Source organism: Periplaneta americana, chromosome 2, assembly GCF_040183065.1.
Source record: "Periplaneta americana isolate PAMFEO1 chromosome 2, P.americana_PAMFEO1_priV1, whole genome shotgun sequence".
Lineage (NCBI taxonomy): Eukaryota > Metazoa > Arthropoda > Insecta > Blattodea > Blattidae > Periplaneta > Periplaneta americana.
In genome coordinates this window covers 6,424,426-6,437,569 of record NC_091118.1, presented here as the reverse complement: position 1 = coordinate 6,437,569, position 13,144 = coordinate 6,424,426, and the positions used below count along the sequence as shown (strand labels likewise).

General features: G+C 38.4%; 1 protein-coding gene across 1 annotated transcript in view; it reads right to left on the bottom strand.

Annotated features, from left to right (window-relative positions):
- LOC138712269 (reticulocyte-binding protein homolog 2a-like) overlaps positions 1 to 8,894 on the bottom strand; it is a 288,362-nt gene extending 279,468 nt beyond the window's left edge. The window contains exon 1 of the mRNA XM_069843853.1: positions 8,828 to 8,894. The gene's annotated coding sequence lies outside the window, so the exon portion shown is untranslated. The remainder of the gene's footprint in view (positions 1 to 8,827) is intronic.
- Between the last annotated feature and the right edge of the window lie 4,250 nt (positions 8,895 to 13,144).

Below are 13,144 nucleotides of genomic sequence, written 5' to 3'. Positions count from 1 at the left end.
TTCCAGCTGGCGCCTCATCTCCCTCTCAGCCTCCAGTTCTTGTCTCAGCTTCTCCAGCTGATCCTGGTAACTCTGTAATATAAACAATTCTGGATTAGAGAAAGCTCAGCTAGTTAGGTGATAGTCTGACTTGAAGCAACAGGTTTCATGAAGGAATCAAGCCAGGAAATGAGACAACAGCTACCAACGTATAATGTTTGGATAGAAGTTTTCAAATAAAACGTCTTATCCTGCATCTAATAAATAATGACAACAGACTCAACTACACAAAATTTCTGGGACTTTTTATACACTCCAGTTTAGCATGGGATAAGCACATCGAATACATATGCACAAAGCTATCAAGAGTTTTATATTTGTTAAAGAAATTAACGACTTGCATTTCTCAAAATTATTTAAGATGTGCCTACTTTTCTTTCTTTCAGTCGATGATCCGATATGCCCTAATTTTCTGGGGAAATGGAACCAAAATTGGAAGCGTCTTGATTTTACAAATGAAAGCCATTAGAATTTTATGTAAATCAAACTATCTGGAACATTGTCGGCCACATTTCAGACAATCACGGATTTTAACCGAACGAACGAATGAATGGGGACGAAGAAAGAATGAATGATGTTTAAAATGGCAGGCAGGGTAAGCATCCCATGCCTCCATTGGTTCCTCGACAAGCAATTCGCTAACTTTAGATCGAGGTACCCAGCTATAAGCCGTTTGCCCTCTCATCTAACCGTAGTGTATTTCCCCTGTGAATGATTTTATGAACATGTACACGCTATCAGTTGAATTGTGAATGAAATGAATGAAGTGAAGTGAGCACCATGCCCCGCAGATGTTAATGAGAGGTGGAGAGTCCAGTGCTCTGGTCAGTTCTGTCCTAGTCACGTTTTTGTAGTGGCGCTAGGGAAACTCGTAACCTGTTACCAACAAAGTGGTGGGCTACTCGTTTCCGTAGAAGCCGTCTGGCTGCCTGGTTGGCTGTGGCAAGTGTCGTGTGTCGTTTCGTAGGGTTTGTGTCAGTAGTGAGTAAAGAAATAGTGAATGTCACTATTTCGTCCTGTAGTCTGTTTAGTTGCCGGTCAATGTAGGATTATATTTTCTGCATAGCAGAACGTAGAACACCCTCGACCAGCTGTTCCGTGGTTGTTTTGTCTGTCTGTGGATCGTCTGTAGTGGTTGTCTTGGTTGTCGTAGTCTTAGCTACGGATTTTAACAATCATAAATTTATATATATATATAATATGATCTAGTACTTTACACTCGACAAAATATCGACAATTACTCATTAGTGGCCAATATACATGATCATGAAATTAGAAATAGTGAACAAATTAATATTCCATATTGTAGATTACACAAGAGCAACACAAACTTTTTAATTAAGGGGATGAAATTATAAAATAAGCTCCCAAGTCAATATTATAAATTACCAATCAATAGCTTCAAAACTAGACTTTACAATTGGTTATTAAATAATCCTTCTTATTCTGTTGCTGAGTTTTTCAAACCGCAAATTTGTATGAAATTGCATTTTAATAAATAAGTTTAATCGTTTAAGAGAGAAGTTTTATATGATATTCTTATTGAATTTGGTATTCCCCAGAAAGTAGTTCGATTAATTAAAATGTGTCTGAGTGAAACGTACAGCAGAGTTTGTATAGGTCAGTTTCTGTCAGATGCGTTTAAAATTCACTGTGGGCTAAAGCAAGGATATGCACTATCACCTTTACTTTTTAACTTTGCTCTAGAATATGCCATTAGGAAAGTCCAGGATAATAGAGAGGGTTTGGAATTGAACGGGTTACATCAGCTGCTTGTCTATGCGGATGACGTGAATATGTTAGGAGAAAATACACAAACGATTAGGGAAAACACGGGAATTTTACTGGAAGCAAGTAAAGAGATAGGTTTGGAAGTAAATCCAGAAAAGACAAAGTATATGATTATGTCTCGTGACGAGAATATTGTAAGAAATGGAAATATAAAAATTGGAAATTTATGTTTTGAAGAGGTGGAGCAGTTCAAATATCTGGGAGCAACAGTAACAAATATAAATGATACTCGGGAGGAAATTAAACACAGAATAAATATGGGAAATGCCTGTTATTATTCGGTTGAGAAACTTTTATCATCCAGTCTGCTGTCGAAAAATCTGAAAGTTAGAATTTATAAAATAGTTATATTACCGGTTGTTCTGTATGGTTGTGAAACTTGGACTCTCACTTTGAGAGAGGAACATAGATTAAGGGTCTTTGACAATAAAGTGCTTAGGAAAATATTTGGGGCTAAGAGGGATGAAGTTACAGGAGAATGGAGAAAGTTACACAACGCAGAACTGCACGCATTGTATTCTTCACCTGACATAATTAGGAACATTAAATCCAGACGTTTGAGATGGGCAGGGCATGTAGCACGTATGGGCGACTCCAGAAATGCATATAGAATGTTAGTTGGGAGGCCGGAGGGAAAAAGACCTTTACGTAGATGGGAATATAATATTAAGATGGATTTGAGGGTGGTGGAATATGATGATAGAGAATGGATTAATCTTGCTCAGGATAGGGACCAATGGCGGGCTTATATGAGGGCGGCAATGAAGCCCCGGGTTCCTTAAAAGCCAGTAAGTAGGTAAGATTAATTGCAATTTAGTTAGTTTTCTTTAATTTAAAATTTAAAATTATTTCATGTTTTCATTGTATTATTTAAATTTTACTGTTTCTTTTAAAAATATATTTATATGTTTTTCAATGTATTCTGACGAAACCTAAAACTGTATGTCTAATGGCCAAATAAATTGAATTGAATATGGTTGTCCCTAAGGAGTCAAATAAAACGTTGTGTGTCCTCAAATAAATTTAACATCTGCCGGAACATAATCTTCATTTTCATTATGAACTCTTAAGAAATGGGATACAGATCGAGTACACTACCAGTACATACTGTGATTCGTATTTTCATGATAAGCCCTAAAAAATGAGCTGTGGTTCATCAAATTTCCCACAACGTAATTCGGATTTTCATAAGACCTAAAATAAATGGGCTATAGGTCATCTACACCAGTGGTTGCGAAACAAGCTTTTTGAAGATGGAACCCATTTCTGACCGAGATTTTTCTTTGCAACCCACCCCAATACCTTAATGGTACCCCATCAAAAAAAATACAAACCCATGTAAAATCGAAAAAAAAAAAAAAATGATTTTACTTCTGCCTGCAAGGCGAGAGATCGGAATATGCAATTCAATGGAGCGTGTGAAATGGACAGACAGAATAAGAAATGAGGCTATTCTAGCAAGAGTGGGTGAAGAAAAAATGATGCTGAAACTGATCAGGAAGAGAAAAATAAATTGGTTGGGTCACTGGCTAAGAAAAAACTACTAACTTAATATTTGAGGAGAAAAATTCGCTCCAACGCCGGGGATCGATCCCAGGTCCTTGGTTCTACGTACCAAGCGCTCTGACCACTGAGCTACGCCGAATTAATAAAAAATCTATAATATTCTCATAGCTGCAGTGCATATATTTGTACAGATTACTGTGCACGTAACTGCGGAATCCCGGCCAAATAAGTCGCTCAGCTGAGTGCGCTCCTAGTATAATGGCAGTTGACATTGGACATATACGTCAACATATATGCCTAACTTGGAGTCAGGCCACAAAGGGAAACAATGAAGGAGGAAGGTTCGGTCAGGTGCTGTGGATTGAATTCGGCGTAGCTCAGTGGTCAGAGCGCTTCGTACGTAGAACCAAGGATCCGGGTTCGATCCCCAATGTCGGAGCGAATTTTTCTCCTCAAATCTTAATTATCAATATTACAGATATTATTCTGTAAGACAAATTAATAAAAATCTATAATAAGAAGAAACTGCCTATTGAAGGATGCACTGGAAGGAATGGTGAACGGGAGAAGAGTTCGGGGCAGAAGAAGATATCAGATGATAGACGACATTAAGATATATGGATCGTATGAGGAGAATAAGAAGAAGGCAGGAAAAATAAATATTGTAGCGTGCTGGACTTGCAGTGAAAGAGCTCCCTTTTAGACAGAAAACTAAGAATGACTGTTGGAGTGGTGAAACTATAAGTACAGGTACTTCCTTTCGCAGAGCACCGATCAGTTTTGGATCAAAGGAATGCAAGAATAATTACCTCTGGTTTTCAAAAGACGCTATTAAATTCTTGGCAGGCCTAATTTGTGTTTGTAAGCTTGGATTTATGCTAAATAAGTTTCTCGTCTATCACTGCCATGAAAACAAAAGCGAGAAATCTCCTTGAAATTGTAAACTATATCAATGTCTATCGAACACAGAGTCCAGATTTGAGAAATTTCTGAAAAAACAGGCACTTTTTTGTTTTTATTATTTTTTTGTTTATAACTGTTGCAACATATCCACTCTGGTCCACACCTGTGGAGTAACGGTCAGCGCGTCTGGCCGCGAAAACAGGTGACCCGGGTTCGAGTCCCGGCCGGGGCAAGTTACCTGGTTGAGGTTTTTCCGGGGTTTTCCCTCAACCCAATACGAGCAAATGCTGGGTAACGTTCGGTACTGGACCCCGGACACATTTCACCGGCATTATCACCTTCATTTCATTCAATCGGTAAATAATTTACATGTTGATACAGCGTCGTAAAATAACCCAATAAAATAAAAATGAAATATCCGCTCTGAGATTGCCACAGTTCTCGACCTCCTGTCACTTAGCTATCGCCCTTTTTGTCTTTCAGATATTGGTAGTACTGTTACGTAGTAATATACAATGGAGTAACCATACTTATCATTTAACTAAATGCCCATTATGAACAAGTTTTTGTGTCAGCGTGTCTGCCTATTTTAAAGTTTTTCTTGCTTACTGCTCCAACTTTTAATGTACCTTCAACTGTCTAATCTGTATTTGTAACCATGGTAACAGCTCATCACGTACCTTTTCTTGCTGAAGCCGCAACTGGTGCTCTTCTTCAAATTTCTGTTTCAGCTGTATCAGTTCTGCTTTATCCTGCAAACAACAAAGGAATCAGGTTCAGACGTAGCTCAGTCAGTAAAGTGAAAGTGTGATGAGAAACAGAATAACACACAACGAACTACTGAATGTACTGACAACTACTAAACAACACGACATTTCTAATTCTATCTTCACATTTTATACATGGCTACAGATTGGTCTTAACTCTCCTTCGATATGGCAACAGCGGAACTCTTACCCTTTCCGATTCTTCTTTCAGCTTTTTCATTTCAGCCTGTGTTTCTCTTAATTCCCTCTCCCTCAGCTCCAATTTCTCCTTCAGCTCCTCAATGTTGTTGCTGCTCCCTACTTTTTCCTCTTCCTTCCTTGCCTCCAGGCCATGCAGGGACCGCGAGTCCAACCTCTCCTTGAGGACCCTCACCTCCTCTATTAGAGGAAGCAGCAGTCTAACCTGTCCCTCCAGGGTCTTCACTCGCTGCTTGAGGTCTGGAATAGGATTGGGTTTCGCCATCCTGCACACCAGAAAGCAATAACCACAGTGAAACCTTCAAACAGCATTCAGAAGTCACTAGTGTTCTTCTTCCACTAACAGCTACTTCATCTATCTCATGGAAATTGTAAGGAATGAATGGGATCACAGCTTTCAAGGTCACTTCTGTCTATTAACTATTTCGTTTTTATCAAATATGTTATCAAGTATATAAAAATTCGTCCTCAAAGTGTTGGAAAGGAATAATTTTGCTTCACCGTACTGCTTGTTGTCAAGGGTTACCCTCATAATATCATGGAGCTGGGGACAGATTAGATGCGCTCCCAAGTTTAGATAAATCGTATCTAGGTTGCATTTATTCCTGATTTTCTTTTGTTTATAATTCAGAATAATACCTGACATGTAGAAAGTTGCTACAACGTTATATGTTCGTGAAGAAAAAGTTTCCTAGTTAATTTTTGGACAATATTTAATTAGTTTTGTTTCATATTCCCTAATTTTTGTCATGTTTTGGTATTTTAGGTCATAAGCGCAGGCATATTTCCAGGGTTTTAGGTCGGATCCTTAGTTATGACGAAACGATGGCTGCCATTTATACTATAGTATAGGTAGAAAGTAATATATATATATATATATATAGGCCTATTTATCCAGAAATTGTTACGTCTTTTCCACTATAATGCAAAATAATTATTGAACTATCTTTCGAACACTTTGAGATTGGACATTACGAGATTCATTGATAGAAACATTGAAGAAAAAACTGGTTAGAAATTCCAAACCTCATAAACAAATGAATAAATAAATAAATAAATTTTATTAATTACTTTGAAAATAATTGGTTTTAAATAATTGCTGAGAGAATAAATATTTGTGCCACTAGAAATTGGGAATTACTTTAGTCTTGTTGTAAATATGTAGATATTTAAAGGGTATATAGATTCTTGTAAATATTTATGATGTAGCACATCTGAATACGGTAAATGAAGCTTCGAAAGTAATAAATTATGTTGGTTTAAGGTAGGTGCTCACTAACCTGAAAAAAAAATTAGTTCGTTGCGTTCTGATTTTTATTATAGTATCGCTCACTTGTCCGCATTTCCGAATTAATCATCAAAATAGTGTTGTAATTTACCGCCAGAGCGCATTATTTCATTGTAGTGTTCTCAACTGAACATGGAAATAAAATGAATAACTCCGTACCTCAATAAATTATGCAGAATATACTCGGTTTGTTCAATAATCAGATCCCGTATGTTATTTTTCTTGCGTACTAGGCCTACATTTCTATAATTCTAATTTGATGAACTGTAAAGCTCTGGTACTGTAGGTCTAACAAAATGAGCATCGCGTCATCCATTTAATTTACACCTTCAATATTGGAGACCTTACAATCGACACACATTTTCGTGAAATTCTTTGTTTGAATCTTGGCCCGTACGGAAATCCGTTTAGAATTCTCTGACCAGAATTCTGGGCGGAATCCTGCCATGTGGACAGAGAAGACGCTCCATTTAAAATAATACAAATAATAAAAATCCGAACGCGCAGTACAGATCCGTTCCGGTAAGTGAGCCACTGCCTTATAGAATGTTGGTCACCCTGTAGGCCTTGGCTATAAACAATGTTGCGTCTTGTAATTGATACCCATGAAAAATTGATATTCTGGCTGTTAATGTATTAAATATCTGTAATAAAACGACTTCTCAACACAGAAAATTGGTAAAACAGATGACAGATGAAACAAATGAGGATCGTTCATGCGCTGTGAGTAATGAAATCGTTTTGAATACGATAAGTGACGCGTTGCCATGCAACTCAATGCGTATTGGATAGGACCCGATCCCACTTTAAACTCAGATCGTTTTGAATTCCCGTTTTCATGAAGATTTCAATACGGTGAGCGTATTTAAATAGATTTGAATACTCCATGAAAACGTATAGGCCTATTTTCTAAATATTGAAGTGGGTTTGAGCGCATTTCTTTAGAGTTAAGAAGTGGCGGTCAAGCTATAAAAGGTTTGCTGACCTACGCTTCCAGGTTTAGCTTCCTGTAAAGCTGGTTTGAAAAATACTAAAGGGAAAAATTGTTCCGGAACGGAGTATCGAACCCGGGACCTTTGGCTAAGCGCGCCAATCAGGGGCGGCCCGTCCATAAGAGCTGCGGAGCTGCAGCACTCCCTGTTTTGACAAGAAAATTAAAATAGTATTTATTTTAACTTGTAGAAGAATTGTTACAGCTTTTATTGGTAAATTGCTTTATATTTCATCTGGCCGGGAATATGTACTATTATCTTATGCATTATCTTTTTGTGCGTCGACTGTACTGGAATTGACACTGCATTCAAAGTCGTCCTGGGATCCTCAGGGTGGGACAGATCGTAGAGAGTGTGTCTTGCTCGGTCAGGGGTTAGAGAGGTGAGGGGAAGCAGAGGGAAACTGCCGCTGTTTAAAACCCATATTTCGCTGCAGTGGTTTGCAGAGCCAGGCGACAAGGGAAGATCTTTCCTCCCCTCCCACACCGCTATTGTAATGCTACGTCAAATGGATTCTCTATTCCCTTGAAACTTAATGACAACATTTTTATTTTCTGTTCACATACTTATTGTTGTAGAATCTTATCGAGTTAATATAACGAAATTAATATTCTCTTTTGCCTTATTATTACGTACATACTCAGCCTCCAGCAGAATCTAATATTTGCCTTAACTCAAAATGATTGCACGAATAGAATCCTTTTGATATAGCACGTAAAATATGAAAGAGACTTCTTTTCCAGTTTTAGAAAATTGTTGACCATCATATATCGTAACTTAACCAGTGCAAATGTGCAAGCATGAGTGTGTGTGAATTACAGAATATTAATTTTATTTTTCTCAACTTTCCTTTGCGGAGAAGATTGATATAATGAAGTGAAATTAAAGGGTTGTCCGTTTCCCGACTTAAATCTTACTCAAGCTTCATCCAGCCGAAATAGTTCATTTATGTAAGGAATGAATGATATTAAGAAGTGAAATTTGTATGTACCAAAATACACAAGCACCCCCGTTCCACAAGTTCACGAGCCGCAACTGGCGCCAACGCTCTACCACTGAGCTATCCAAGAGCGATACACAATTCTTCCCTTTAGGTCCACATACATACCTCAAGTGGGTTTTACAAACGCCAACGGCCCAACATGAAGTGCATGCTATGCTGTGACTGTAATTGTGGTTCATGTTACAACGCACATGGGCGATATGCTGCAGTATGTGGGCATAAAGGGAAGAGCAGGCCAGGCTACAGAAGTGACGTGTCCTATTTTGTATTCGTTTACTAATATACTTCTAGAGAATAAAAAACTTCCGCCACACTCCACAACAAACACCAAATTACTTACTTGATCAAGTTTGAAGATATAATATCACACGCTGATGAACGAAGCAAGACACACAAAGATGTCACAAATCAACAGTGTTGCCAACTTCAATTTGCGAAAAACCACTGCACGCCTATAAAAACTCACCAAATATGTCATAAAACCCACCAGACTTTCGTTCCTATAGATTTTTTTTTTCACTTAATTGTTAAGTAACGCTAAGATAAGATATGAACAATTATTAAAAATTATAACAACGTACAGCACTCCGTTTTAGTGCAAATCTAATTTCAAAATTTACTGAAATTCCCATGATCTAATGATAGTGCTTTGAATCCACTTCTGAATTTCATCAAGCAAGACATAGACCCTAACAATGAAGGCGGGAACTCGGTATTTCTTTTAGCGGGTTTTTATTTGGTACCTCTTTGTACTGGAAATCTTTACAAGTAGTAGTAATGCTGAAATTGTTTAGTTTCATTAAGTTCATCTAGCGCCACTATACTTCAACGTTTGCAGTAAGTTTTTGGTCTGTGTTGAATTAGGAAAATCTTGATTTGTTGTACAACGTAATTGAAACTCAGTCTAGCAACATTTTACAGTATTCCCATACATTTACAGTCTTTTCAGCAGTTGTTTCATTGGAGGAACAACGAAAAAAACGCGCGGTTATCGAATTAATTTCTCACATTGTGTATTAAGACTTCTGTTTTCACTCCCAGCCGTTGGGTTGTTATACGGTTAACTGCAGAGTGCATTGATAGCCATCTAATTCTGTGTAGTGGCCATCGTCGAAAGAGTCGTAAGTATTTTATATGCAATTTGTCTTACAGATGTGTTTGAGATTTATTGTAAAATCGCTAAAAATTTCCATTGACATTAAAATAAACTAGATTTCCCACTGCCCACCGTTTAATGAATTTTAGCCACTGACAGAGGACCAAAGAAACTAGATTTAGTGGGTAAACCACCGTCTTGGCAACACTGCGAATCAATCTAACGACGTAACTTCCGCCTACAACAGCACCAGCTAACTGCGTAATATCCTGTATGACCTTCATGCGGACATGCCACGCCCGTCTTGAATCATGGGACGGTTTATCAGTTACCAGTACTGCCAACAGAGTGGCGACTATAAGATTGTAACCTTGGTAATAGAATTTTATCAATTTCGTCTCGTCACGTGAAATTATAAAATAGAAGCTGCTAGTATAAAGCCAGAACCGAAATATGTATGAAGAATACATGAAATTATGGATAAAGTTGTCATTCGACGAAACGAAGGCAGTGCTACCAACTGTAGGCTAACGGCGTCTTTTTTAAATTCACTTAGGCACGGCACATACTTTGATACGTTACTGCTGTGATGTCAACGAGAGCTCAAACGTGCTCATAGCCCGTATGCGCTGATCAGAGCACGTAAGGTACGCACTGGTGAACACAAGGGTTGTACATTACACATTGATGAAGAAGTCGTTCAGTAAGTTTCAGGCTGACTGGACTCTTGACTTCTTGAGTAAGCGAAGGATGAGGTTGGGTTGTGGAAATTGTTTAGTTATAAAGACAAGCAGTGTCGAACGCCTGAAATTATTTGTTCATCTACAGATTGATATAATATTCAAATTAGTTTCTTTTATTGACATTAAATAGTAGTAAATGTATGTGAAGATGTATTGTAGAACTTCCTCACAGCATTGTATTTATGTTTACAGAATAAAGTACAAACAAAAGTGTTTGCTGCTAATGGCGTAAATTCGTTAAATGTTAGTTAGGAGTTGTGTCTATAAATTGTCCAGATTTTCGTACATAAATTCTCAGTTTAACGATGTTTCTTACTATTACGATATTGTTCTGTCCAAATATTTCGAACTACGTGAATATTTATCAGAATTCATAATAGAAAAACAGAGACAGTCCGGAACTAGTTGACTCCACATGGATCGAGGACGTAACTTTCTCAAGGATGTATTAGAGCATCTGAACGTTTTGAATTTGAGATCGCAAGGAAAGAATCAATTAACCTGTGTCGACAGATATTATTAAAAGCTTCCAGATGAAGATTTCATTATGGATGTCACAGAGCTCACAGCACAACTTTTATAATTTCAACGCCTTCAGTCATTGACCTCCTGTTCAACAGTGTAAAATACTGTAATGTTTTAAAAAATCTCTGGGAAGAGTTCCATAGGCTCCAGCCCAAGTTGGATATGTGTCGGGAAAATCAGAAAAAAAAAACACTTCTGAATTACGCGAGAAGTCAGGAATTTAAATTTGTTTCTAGAAGTGTGATGATGCTCATAGGCCTATAAGTAGTACATGATAATGTAACAGTTAATAACAATAATTAGGCCTAGGCTAATTATAGGCCTCATTATGTAAAACTGCTTAAGTTAAATAGAAGCTATGTTTATTATTTGTTATATCCTACTATTTTATGTCCAGCGCCGTGGTCGCGGTCTAAGGCATCCTGCCTAGGACTCGCGTTACGGAATGCGCGCTGGTTCGAGTCCTCATGGGGGAAGAAATTTCGGCCAGTGTATGGGACCGGTGCCCACCCAGCATCGTGATGCACTTGGGGAGCTACGATAGGTAGCGAAATCCGGTTCCGAATGCCAGCTATAACGGCTGGAGGGATCATCGTGCTAACCACACGATACCTCCATTCTGGTTGGATGATCGTCCACCTCTCCTTCGACATGTGGGCGTGAGGCCAGCAGCCGGCTGTCGGTCTAGGCCCTTCATGGGCTGTAGCGCCACGGATTATTATTATTATTATTATTATTATTATTATTATTATTATTATTTTATAATTAATTGCATTTATTACAGAGGTACATGCTGCAAAATAAACTTTTATTTCTTGTTTTCTTGCATCAGTGTAACACATTATCTATTACTTAAGAACAGTTTAATTCATCTTGCAATGATAGGCCAATAGAGTTCATTTTGCTCACCCCTTCTTGTCCACCGCTACTGCCTGCAGAACAGATTCATTGGAACCCGTGCGCGCTTGAAAGCACGTAGTGTCTTTCACGTGCTCTGACCTTGACATCCCTGCTTTACTGGATGGTTCTGATTTTCAAAAGAAAGAGAGGGGGTTATTAATAGGCGGAATTTCTTCCCCTAAGTAAGGGCTCAGTAATTCATTTAAAAATAAACACATGCTGCATGTTCCCCTCTGCAGAGCATGACTGACCAAACGAAGCAGTTAGTTTGAGTGTCTGTTGGCCGTATGGCAATGCAATGCACGAAGAGCCTATTGCAAACAAGTAAGCGGCTGTGATTTATGACTTTATGACCTATGAACAAAAGTTGTTGTGTGGCTTGCAACAGCACTGCTTGTACCTCGGTACAATACAAACAGGGTCGTAACCAGTAGGGCAGGAGGATAGAACCATCGATGAAAATATTGGACAAGCCTTGGAAAGGTTTCTTTAATTTTTTTAATCATCAATATATAAATCTACAGACCGGGGTTCGATATTAGGGACCGCTATCCTGACTTGGGTCTTACGTGGTTTCCGAGGTGTCTCGGGCGAATACTGGGACAATACCGGTACTAATTTATAGGGCAGATCTGACTCTGCCCAACCTTGATCAACCCTTCACTATCATTTCTCATCTATCATTCTATGTCCCCCTGCGGTAGGCCTGCCACCTATCCTTCAAGTAAGGCACTAAAAATATGTAGGCCTACATCCTACTCTGTGGAGAAAGCTGGAAAAATTCAACAGTTGCGAAACAAGGGGAATACAAGGAGAACAAGGGAAATAGAAGAACAAGAAAACAAAGGTAGTACAAGGAGAACAAGGGGAATACAAGGAGGACAAGGGGAATACAAGGAGAACAAAGGGAATACAAGGAGAACAAGGGAAATACAAGGAGAATGAGGGGAATACAAGGAGAACAAGGGGAATAGAAGAACAAGAAAACAAAGGTAGTACAAGGAGAACAAGGGGAATACAAGGAGAACAAGGGAAATACAAGGAGAATAAGGGGAATAGGAGAACAAGAGGAATATATCGAGAACTAGAGAAATACAAAGAAGAGAAGGGGAATACTTGGAGAGGAAGGAATCTGCCGCACCATTCTTGATTGGGTAACTGGCTAACTGCCCCACCGAACCATCGTATTAATGAATGAAGGAATGGGTTTATGAATGAAAGAAGAGCCTACATCCAGTCATTGACAAATACGAGATTGATGGATTGAATGGATGGAACAATTAATAAATGAAACAATGAGCGATTTAGTGGAATAATAAGAAGTGTACGGATGATCGAATAAACGGATCAATGATTCAGTGAACGAAATGGTTAGTAGAAATGAAAGAAAAGG